At 33.8% G+C, this 11,274-nt stretch overlaps 1 pseudogene; it reads right to left on the bottom strand.

Moving 5' to 3' along the window:
- Positions 1-11,274, bottom strand: part of LOC138170237 (large ribosomal subunit protein eL6-like) — a 55,429-nt pseudogene that overhangs the window by 27,545 nt on the left and 16,610 nt on the right.

Raw genomic sequence — 11,274 nt, 5'->3', positions numbered from 1 at the left:
GGGCATATGAAGAATTATACTGTCAATAAGATTATATATATATATGCACTTATATGCATATATGTGTATGTATACATATATGCATATGCATATATGAGGATATACTATTAAAAGGATTATGGGATTTAAAGATCTTCCAGGCCTCTTGAATTTGCTGATGTAGAAGGAGGGGTGGGGCAAGAGGAAGTGGAAGCCAAGCTAGGGTACATACAGTGGCTGAAAGTGTGGCAGCAGCAGCAGTAGTAGCATCTGTGGTGGCAGTGGCAGCAGTACAAACTCCTGCTTTTGAGCCAGTCCGAATTTCTTCTAAGGACTCATGTTGAGGACTCTGAGGAATGGGAACTGTGGGGGACCAGAGCTGCTGGGAGCACACTTCATGGACGCTGAGCAGTTGCTGTGAGTGGGCAGAGGAAGATCTTTCCCTGAGGTAGCCTGTACTGTTTGGAAGGCTTGAGAATGTGAGTGTTTGCTACATTAACTACATATGCCAACTTCATAACTACTGGGATGTCTTTGACTTTCTGGTTTGGGGACTCAGTTTTCTGGTATTTGAATAAATGTTCTAGCTTTATTCCCCATGTAGAGAACCTGGTATATTTTGTGATTAATAACCATAGCAGCATATTTATAGTTGCCGTAGGCATTGTGAATATTACATTGTTGATACAACTATCTGTATACAAAGAAAGAATTTTTACATAGAAGTATACATAGAATAATTTTACACATGTGCATGTGTGTTTATATATGTATCTACATATACATATGTACATATACACAGAGAGACACACATTCACCTGTGTCTAATGGTGGCTATCTCTAGGGTATGGGGAAGAAAAAATATTTTCATGACAACTTTATGTTTAAAAAAATAGCAAGTTGTACATATTTGACTTGCAGTTTCATGTGCAACCATCTCTTTTTATTATATTATGTTATGGAAGTATTAGTTTTCTTCCATAAATTAAAAATAGAATATGTTTTAAAAGGAAAATTTGTTCTATTTTATCTGATTGTAGGTAGATTTCTTTTTGTATAAAAACTTATTATTTCTGAATTAGGAATCTAGGTCGTTCAGTACATATGGGACTAGAGCTGGAATTAAGGAAATCTCAGCTCAAATCATAACTCAGATGCTTACTCTCTGTGTAACCGACAAGCCACTTTACCTCTCTAATCTTCAGTTTCCTATTCTGTAAGATGGGGATAACAGCATTATCCCCAACCCTGTTGTTAGAAGATTCAATTGAGATAATATATGTAAACTATTGTGAATATCTTTATATATGTGCTGATATATAAACATTGCACATTAATATAGCCCTCCTCCCCCCCCCCTTTTACTTCTTTGTAACTCCTAGGAAAAAAAAAAAACATACTTTTATTTTCTGCAGCGTGTGAAGGCAGGATGTAAAAACAAATATTGGATATGGGTCCTAGTTTAGAAGATTCAAAGGTATTAGCAGATAGGGAAGGAAACAGTTAAACTCAAATAGACAAGGTGATAGAAGACCCAAAAACATCCAGAAGAACTGGTTCAGTGAACTGGCTTTCAGAAATTATGAACTTTTAGAAAAGGGTGCCAGAAGAAATGGTCTTACAGATAATATCAGGATTTCCTGACTCGATTAAGAGAGGAAAAGTTAGTGTCCTGAGAAGGAGTATGGTCAGTAAGTCCTAAGGCCTAGTCACTTCTTACAGGCACAATATTTAAGTGATTTTCTCAAGGTTACATCAAGTGATTACCAACTCTCGTGCAGGCACTGCACTCTAACCCTTTCCTTCCTTTCTTCCTGTTGGTGCCAATTTCAATGTTTTTCCCCGTTTTCACATGCTATCACTCTGCTACTAAAAAAACAAAGAGAAAATTGGCTTCTTCTTTTATGCTCATTGACCCTAAAATGTTTGGCCCTGTAAGGCCTCTAAGGTACCTTGTCTTCTTCTCACTTTTATTTTGACATGATTGATTGCAGAAACAGCATTCAATGTAGTAAATCCAGGTCAACCTCAATCCTCCAAAATAGAAAACAAAACTAAATCATTCTGACAAACAGAACAGAAAATGTGGACAAGAAAAATGGTTTGCACTTTTGTTCACATCTACTGACTTACTTTTTGGCATTATTTTCTTTGTAATCCATTCTTTTGGTGCTGTGTAATAGCAACTGAAATATTCTTCTTCCTAGCTACTTCTGATTTTCTCTTTCATTTACAAAATAAGATGCTTTTAGATCAAAAAATGTTTTTTTTGCTCCAGTTTTAATATTTTAGAGTCCAATCTGAGCATAGCTTTAAATGAAAGTTTCTATTATATGGGTATAATAAATGTATCATTCTTACATTTTTGAGCATTATGTGCTATTTTGCACTACTATTCCTTCCATTTACAATCACTTCCTTTATTGAAATAAGAGGTGTAGATTTCTGAACACACTCATCTATACATGTACATATATACACATAAATATTCTGTAATATGTATGTGAATACATATGTGAATGTATGTATATGAATGCATTTTGGACACATTGAGAAGAATTTAAATTTATATAACAGAGTAATTTATAAATGATGTCTCTTTTCATCCACACAACAACTGTGTAAGGTAAGTTGAACAAGCATTCTTATTGCTATTTTGAATTTGAGGAAACAGATTTAACAACCAGTTCAAGTTCATACAGATAATGAGTGGCATTATCCATGGATTCTCTCCCCCAATTCTCAGGATGTGTCCTTTAAAGGGTGGCCATCTCAGGTTAAAGTATTCTATGTGTCATTATTCATGACACTATAGATCACTAAGATCTCACAAATATGCTTATCTTTTGATGTACAAAGACAATTATTTCAATCAAAGACATTTAATGAAGTAGCAGGGTAAGATTCATAATAAAAAACTATTCTCATAAAGTTAAAGACTACTGTACAAACCATCAATGGAGAATGCAATGCAGTATAAAAATCACACATGGTAAGGCCCACAGAAGGGGTAAGGGTATAGTCAAAGGTGCCTCATGGGTCAGCATTACCCTTCAGTCTCACCGTAGATAGAAAGAGAGATTTGTCACATATAGATAGAGAAATTTAATTTATATCTCTAGCTAGCTAGAGTATGCAGGAACAATTCCAGTGACTTTAAAGTAAATAACAATAATAATACTAGAAATGGAGTTTAAATAATAAAAAGAAAAGTGAATGATGAGAAATTATATATATATATATATGTGTGTGTGTGTGTGTGTGTGTGTGTGTGTGTGTGTAGAAATACATGTATATAAAACTTATTCCCTGTTCTTTTTCTTTCCTCAACATCATCTTTATTATTTTACTGTAATTTTTTGCACTTTTTAACTCTATTCTCATAACTATTTCCATCTGTATTTTTAAATTATTTTCTATTTTAGCCTTAAAAATAACAGCATAAATAGATTTGTAACTAGAACTCTCAATGGTGCAGACTGTTCTTTAACAAGAAGATTTTAGTATGACACAAGATATAAGTAGCCTAAATTTTTATCAAAGTATGTACATATATGTGTGAACACACACATAAGAACTGCTCAAAAAAAACAGTGATTGCATCTACTTTCCTTTATCTTCTTTACTATATTGCTTTACATTGGACTTCCTGGCATTATGTATTTGAAGATGCAAGGAACCTTAGAGATAGTGTAGTGTAAACTTTACATTTATATAGGAGAAAAGAAAAGCTCTTAGACTCTAAATTACTTGCTCAAGTCATATGTATACTGAGAGTTCAGAGGCTACAAAAATTCAAGGATCTACTGTAGTATACCAATTAATTAGATTAAGGTAAAATAAGTGTATTAATTAATGCCATAAATTGCATAATTTTTTAACATCCTTACGTTCTCCCTTTGCTCTAATCAATGCTATAGTCAATCAGCATGACAAGAGTAATCTTGAGTTCACATGATTTTGACACAAAATCTGTCTTTACAATTAAACCACAGTTTCATCACATTATGTATTAAGTGTAGCTTTAATAAGTAGCCCAATTCTTCCATGTCCAACTTTAATTTTACCAACAGATTTTCCTTAAATTAGGCAAGTCCCCAAGTCATTGAAGTATGCTCATTAACTCTTAGATGAATTTCTTCACCTTCAGTGATATGTAGCATGGTACAAAGTCATGTTCTTGCTTGCATTCTATTGGAAGTTGTGTAATTGGAAAACAATTTAGTTTCCCAATAAATCAAAATATTTATCAAAAGTCATCATTCTATCTTTGGGGATGTGACTTACAAGCCCAATGGGAGTTAAAAAATGTATTTTAAAAATTAATACTGAAATACTTTATGTAGTGAAAGTTTTACTGTAAAATGAAGATCCCAAGACCAGGATCACTTGGACTTCTGGCAATATTTTGGATGTAACCTTGTTTTTTGAGAATGGGAATTTAAGCTCTTCCCTCTCCCTTTGCTAGGCTTAAGTGGCTCTGAGAACCTTCCTTGATTTGAAAATATTCTCTGCCCACTAATAGGCTGAATGTGGTCACTTAGAACCTGTAGTGGGAGGCTTGTTTTTATTTTTTGATTGGGGAGTGGGTCAAGAGGGTTGTGACATTCTCTGAGTCAGGAGAAGGCTATATATACCCTGATGTGAAAGTTTGTCTTGGGGCTAACTTAGAGAACAGTTATGTGATTTGACCAGATGAGACTCTGAGCAGCTGTTGAGCCCCCTAGTTTTGAAAACCTAGATGTTGTTGCTTCCCTCTCTGGTAACTGTGACTAGGTATGGATGTAATGGTCAGACAGTTGTAAGCCTGTCTGCTGCTTGTAACTTCTGCTTGTAACTTGTTTGTATTCTCTGAAGTTTGGTGTGCTGAACTTTTTTCCCCTAAACTAGGTAAATGATATGTTTGATTGATTAAAGAAAGATTGTTAACCCATTTTGAGTTGCTTTCCTTTGGAAAAGCAGATCTAAGAACCTGTGTTGGCAACCACCTTGGGTATTTTGGGGTGCTTGTTGCTACACCTTGACTAAATAAGTAACAAAATATTTGATTCAGTTGATGTTTTATAGCAAAATGATGATGCCCAGATGTTATAGGGTCACCCTAACTTCTGATAATAGTTCTATTATAGCCTTAACTGAAAAAGTGAGACAATTGATAAAAACCTCCTCTTCCCCAAGCACAAGTAAAACAAGTCTTTGCAGCATTTTCCTTTCATAGTAAGACTGCTTATTTGTTTGTTTGTTTGTTTTTAATTCAGATGTTATTTTTATATATAGAAGCTAGTGAAGAAACACACCAAAGTCTGATTCAACTTATTATGCACCTATTGTGTGTCAGGCATTGTAAATTATTTTAATACTATTCACTGTTCTCTTTATGAAGTATACCTGTGTAGGAAATATAGGAAAAGTAGGAAATATAATAATTTGAGTGCAAATGCCAATTTTAATAAAATTAAAACCCTATATGTTCAAAAATCATATTTGTTTATTCACAAATTATCAATAAAGGCTATTTCACACTAAATTCATCATAATCACCTTATGTAAAGTGGGTTTTATTAATTTAAATGTGTGGAAAAGTTTGTTTCATATCCAAAATTGAAGAAAAAATTTCTTTCCGCAGCGTGTTAGGCTGATCACAAAAATGTGATTTGAAGGATTCATAATTCTTATTTTAGAATTTTTCATTTAGTCCTTTTCATCCTTTTCTTATTCTTTTTGACTCCTTTTGGGATTTTCTTGGCAAAGATACTGATGTCGTTTTCTCTTTCCCACTCCAAGTCTATTTACAGATAAGGAACTAAGGCAAACAAGGTTAAGTGACTTGCCAAGTGTTACACAACTAGCAAGCATGTGAGGTCAGATTTCAAAGCAGATTTCCCTCAGTCCAAGGCTGGTACCCTATCCAATATACCACCTAGCTTCCCCTCCTACAGCAATACTAACTACTATATTCCCCAGGGACATTTTTAGACCCAACAACACCATTCATACAACCTAATAAAAGTTTGAAATAATAGCATGCATTTTTTACATGGACTTGGAACTTGTTATATAGTCAGGATAATCTAAAGTGTATTCATTGATTTTTCAGTATTAGTTTGCAAGGATTTTGGGTAATGAATTCTCCAAAGTATTTAAGATAAGCTTTCTATCTACATTTTCAACCAATGAATCACATAAAGTCATTTCTGGCATTGGTATAAGTTTGCAGATGATACGATGCTAGGAGCAATAACTAATACATGGGATAACAGAGGCTCTAGACTCAGATAAACACAAAAAAATATCAAATATTGCATCAATCAGGGGATGGCTGAATAAGTTGAGATATATTAATGTAATTAAATATAATTGTTCCATAAAAAGTGAAGGAATATAAACAGTTCAACTTTAATAAGTCACTTATGATTTCTCTTTCCTGTTTATTCATACTGCTCTTGATTCTTGTATTTAAAAGTCAATTTTTCTATTCAGCTCTAGTCTTTTCACCAAGAATCCTGGGAAGTCCTGTATTTCATTGAAAATCCATTTTTCCCCTGGAGTATTACACTCAGTTTTGCTGGGTAGGTAATTCTTGGTTTTAATCCTATCTTTTCTGACCTCCAGAATATCATATTCCAAGCCCTTTTTTTTCCCTTAAGGTAGAAGTGGTTAGATCCTGACTGAATTTCCACAACTGCTCAAATTGTTTCTTTGTGGTTGCTTGCAATATTTTCTCCTTGACCTGGGAACTCTGAAATTTGATTACAATATTCCAAGGAGTTTTGCTTTTGGAATCTCTTTCAAGAGGTAATCAATGGATTCTTTCAATTTATATTTAACCCTCTGGTTCTAGAATATTAGGGCAGTTTTCCTTGATAATTCCTTGAGAGATGATGTCTAGGCTGTCTTTTGATCATAACTTTCAGGTAGTCCAATACTTCAAAAATTATCTTTCCTGGATCTATTTTCCAGGGCAGTGGTTTTTCCAATGAGATATTTCACATCGTCTTCTTTTTTTTATTCATTTGGTTTTGTTTCATGATTTATGTTTTTTTATAGAGTCATTAGTTTATATTTTTTACATTCTAATTTTTAAGTAATTATTTTCTTCAGTGAGCTTTTGGACTTCCTTTTCTATTTGGTTAGTTCTGCTTTTTAAGTCATTCTTCTCCTCATTGGCTTTTTGGACTTCTTTTGCCCTTTGGGTTAGTCTATTTTTAAGGTATTATTTTCATCAGTATTTTTGTGGTTTCCTTTATCTGGGTGTTGACTAATTTTTCGTGATATTCTTTACTCTCATTTCTCTCATTTCTCTTCCCAATTTTTCCTCTACTTTTCCTACTTGATTCTCAAAATCCTTTCTGAGCTCTTCCGTGGCCTGTAACCAATTCATATTTTTCTCGGAGATCTTTGATGTAGGAGCTTTGACTTTGTTGTCTTCTGGTTATATGTTTTGATCTTCTTTATCATTAAAGTAAGGTTTTACAGCTTTTGTTTTGCACTATTTGTTCATCTTTCCAGCTAAACATTTGGCTTTCATTCTCTTTGTCATGGTAGGACTCTACTTGTAGTGAAGGTTGGGGTGAGGGGTCAGTATATTTTCCCAGGCCTCAAGGGTTTTTTATCAACTGCTTGAGGCCCCAAGTTATGTTGGCCTAGAGCTCTGGAAGCAGCCACCACCACCACTGCTGCTGCTGCTGCTGCAGCTGCCACCCCTTCTTCTGGACTCCAACCTGATCCCAACAAGACTGTGCTCCTCTTTCACCCAATTCCCACAGTTTTCACTCTGTTACTTTGTGGGTTGTATAGCTCTACAATTTGTTTAGAGTTGTTTTTACAGGTATTTGGGGCAGTTTGGGGGAGATCTCAAACAAGTCCCTTGTTTAACTCTGCCATCTTCACTCCACCCACCAAACACAAAGATATGACTCACATCCAATCAAAAGAACAATCACTGTTACTGGCCTTCTCTTTAGGATTTTTCTGTTTCCTCCTTAGAGACCTCTATAGTACTCCAGAGTTGCTAGTATTCTACTAAGGTAGAGAAATTCCAGAAAAAGGGCAGTTATGATCACAAATGGATTAACAGTTTTCTCAGTATCCCCAGATCTGCATAGTCAATAACTCACGGTAGTCAATGCCAAGGTCTGGGGTTGCTCTTCCAACTTATACCTGTTTTACTCTTCTACTAGACTAGAACTCTGTTACTTGACTTGAGGTCATGTCTTTTTTTTTTTAGGAACTTTTCAGCTTCCCTGTAGGATACTTGATCTAAGAAGCTGAAATTTCCCAGAAGTGACTCTTCTGTCACCACTTGTCTTATTCATTTATTTCTCTAAGGTCACATGATATCCTTCTTTCTTGGAGTCATATAGATGCTCCTCCTTAAAATTAACCCTTTTGTTCATTGAATGTGCTGAACGATGCCAATGCTTCTCTTCAAGAGAATCCCTAGGTTAATATTCAAGGCAAACACTCTGAAATATGGAAATAATCATCCTACATTTTAAGGAAATTGTGTAAGGAATATGTAGTATAGTTCATGGTTCATCAAGGAAACATCAGCAATCATCTTACATAGACCTCCTCTTCTCAACTTATATGTATATATGTATGTATGTATGTATGCTTTGTTCTGAACATAAGAAATAAAACAAATATTTTCATTACATAGTAGAATAGAAAAAGATTATTGTACATAAAATTGCACATCCTTATGTATAACAAGCTATTCCTTTTAAATATGTACTGCAGTTATCATATGACTCTCTTTCTTTTTTCTTCCTTCCATCTGCCCTAAAGATGGCTACCATTACACATACACATATGTGTGTATATATGTGGGTGTGTGTGTGCATGCATACACATGTGTATATATACATACACACACAAATAAATACATAAAACCATTTTATACACCCTTCTCTTTATCAGTTCTTTATCTGGATGCAGATAGCTTTTCCATCACGTGTCTTTTCTACTTAATTTGGGTATTCATAATAATCAAAATGACTTAGTCTCTCAAAGTCAGTTTTGTTCACTTGATTTTTAATTTTTTCCCCTCAATTACATGGAAAAAAATTTTACATTAGTTTTTAAAACTTTTGAGTTCCAAATTCTCTCTCTTTCTCCATCCTTACCACCCTTCATTGAGAATGCAAGCAATTTAATATAGCTTAGAAATGACTAATCCTGCAAAACTTTTCCATAATAGTCATGTTGTCAAAGAAAACAAAGGCCAAAAAAAGGTAAACATCAAGAAAAATAAAGTAGGAAAATATTTCAGTCTGAATTCAGACATTGTCATTTCTTCCTCTGGGAATATATAGCATTTTTCATCATAAGTCCTTCAGCATTGTTGAGAAGAGCTAAGTCATTCACAGCTGATCATCTTACAATATTACAGTTACTTTGTACACAGTACATTTCACTTTGCATCAGCTCATGCAACTCTTTCCAGCTTTTTTCTGAGACCATCCTTCTCATCATTTCTTATAGTACAAAAGTATTCCATCATAATCACCTAACAAAAATTGTCATTCCCCAATCGATTGCGTCCCCTCAATTCCAATTCTTTGCTGCCAGAAAAAGAGTCATTCTAAATATTTTTATATGTGTACTACCTTTTACCTTTTTATGATCTCTTTGTGTAAGCACTTTTATCCAGCAAAAGCAGTGCTTACAGTTTGATTAATCATTAGAGATAACGTTTTTCTATATATGGATTAATTATCATTTAAGTTTTTAGTCCTTCCTTTTTAGTTTTATTTACCTTTCCTGTTTTTGTCTTTTTGGGCTGTTTTTGTTGTTCAATCATTTTTCAGTTGTGTCTGACTTTTAGTGACTCCACTTGGACTCTTTTTTTGGTAAATAACCTAGAATGGTTTGCTATTTCCTTCTTTTGTATACAAGTCAAAAATTTGCATGCTAGTTGATTTGTTTTATTTAAAGCATATTGTTGCTGCTGTGCATAAAGTGGTGGCGTTAGTGACAGTGGTGGTGGGTGTCTTTATTGATAAGGAGATGCTTCTCTTTTTTTGAATATTTTTCCATTGATTACTACATTTTCAGGGTGTGCAATTTTGGGCTGATACTTATGATTCTTTGCTTTTCAAAATATACTATTTATTACCAAATCCCCTTCAGCATTGTCATGGTGGATGGTTTGATGTATTATTTGCTCATATCTTCTTTATATTGCAAAGATATTAAACCTAGCCTCTGGCCAAATTTTTTTTTGTCATTGGAATTATTAAATGTAATCACTATATGTTTTTGCTGTTTAAAGAGTATGATGTTTTGTTTTGTGCCATTTTCATGAGACAATCTTTGCATGTCTTCAGTCAGGGTATTTGTCTTATAAATTTTCCTGAATTGTGGTATATATATATATATATATATATATATATATATATATATACACATATATTTAATTTGTCATGTTGTTTTTTAGATATCTGTAATACCTAATTTGTTTTTGTACATTGTCTTCAAGGTTAATCCAAAATATATTATTCTTTTAATGTTGCTTCTGCCCAGATTTTCTCCTTGTAAGTACTTCTGGGTTCCTAATTTATTTATTTCTGCTTATTTTAAAGAGCTTTTTCATGACAGGCTTACATTTTTTATCCTGCAAATATGTGTATCCATACATTAGCCATTTCCAAATAAGGAAAAGAAAAAGGGAAAAAACAACAAGAACCCAAAAAGAAATTAATCTGCTCTCTGACTCCATCAGCTCTTTATCTGAATGTAGGCAGCAGAGAAGAGCAATGAGCAATGATCTGTCATTCACCATCTTCCCAGGATTATCACACACATATACATATACTGATATATAGGTAATATATCTGTACATCTATATCTATATTAATATGTGCCTCCATGTATATGTGTGTGTGTGAGAGAGAGGAGAAATATAGCTATGTGACACAGTAAATAGAGCATCAGGTCTAGAGTCAGGAAGACCTGAGTTAAAATCTAACCTCAGACACTTAGTTGTGTCACTCTGTCACTCTAGTTATTATGTCACTCACTTAACCCTTGTTTCCTCAGTTTTCTCATCTGTAAAAAGAGCTGGAGGAGGAAATGGAAAAGCACTCCAGTATTTTTGCCAAGAAAATACTAAATGAGCTCATGGAGAATTGGACATGACTAAAACTACTGAATAACAACATCAACAAATACATATACATACACACATACAAGTTTGCATGCTTTTTTAGTTTTCATTTAGCTCCTATATGGCAGACAGAAATTCAACTAGTAGAATTTTCAGAGGTCAACTTAGGCTAAATGTAATAATAA

This window comes from Petaurus breviceps, unplaced genomic scaffold (genome assembly GCF_028583685.1).
Source record: "Petaurus breviceps papuanus isolate PSGF00001 unplaced genomic scaffold, PetGlider_PUasm1.0 38, whole genome shotgun sequence".
Taxonomy (NCBI): Eukaryota; Metazoa; Chordata; class Mammalia; order Diprotodontia; family Petauridae; genus Petaurus; species Petaurus breviceps.
The sequence above is the reverse complement of the archived record's forward strand: the minus strand, read 5'-3'. Positions and strand labels throughout refer to the sequence as shown.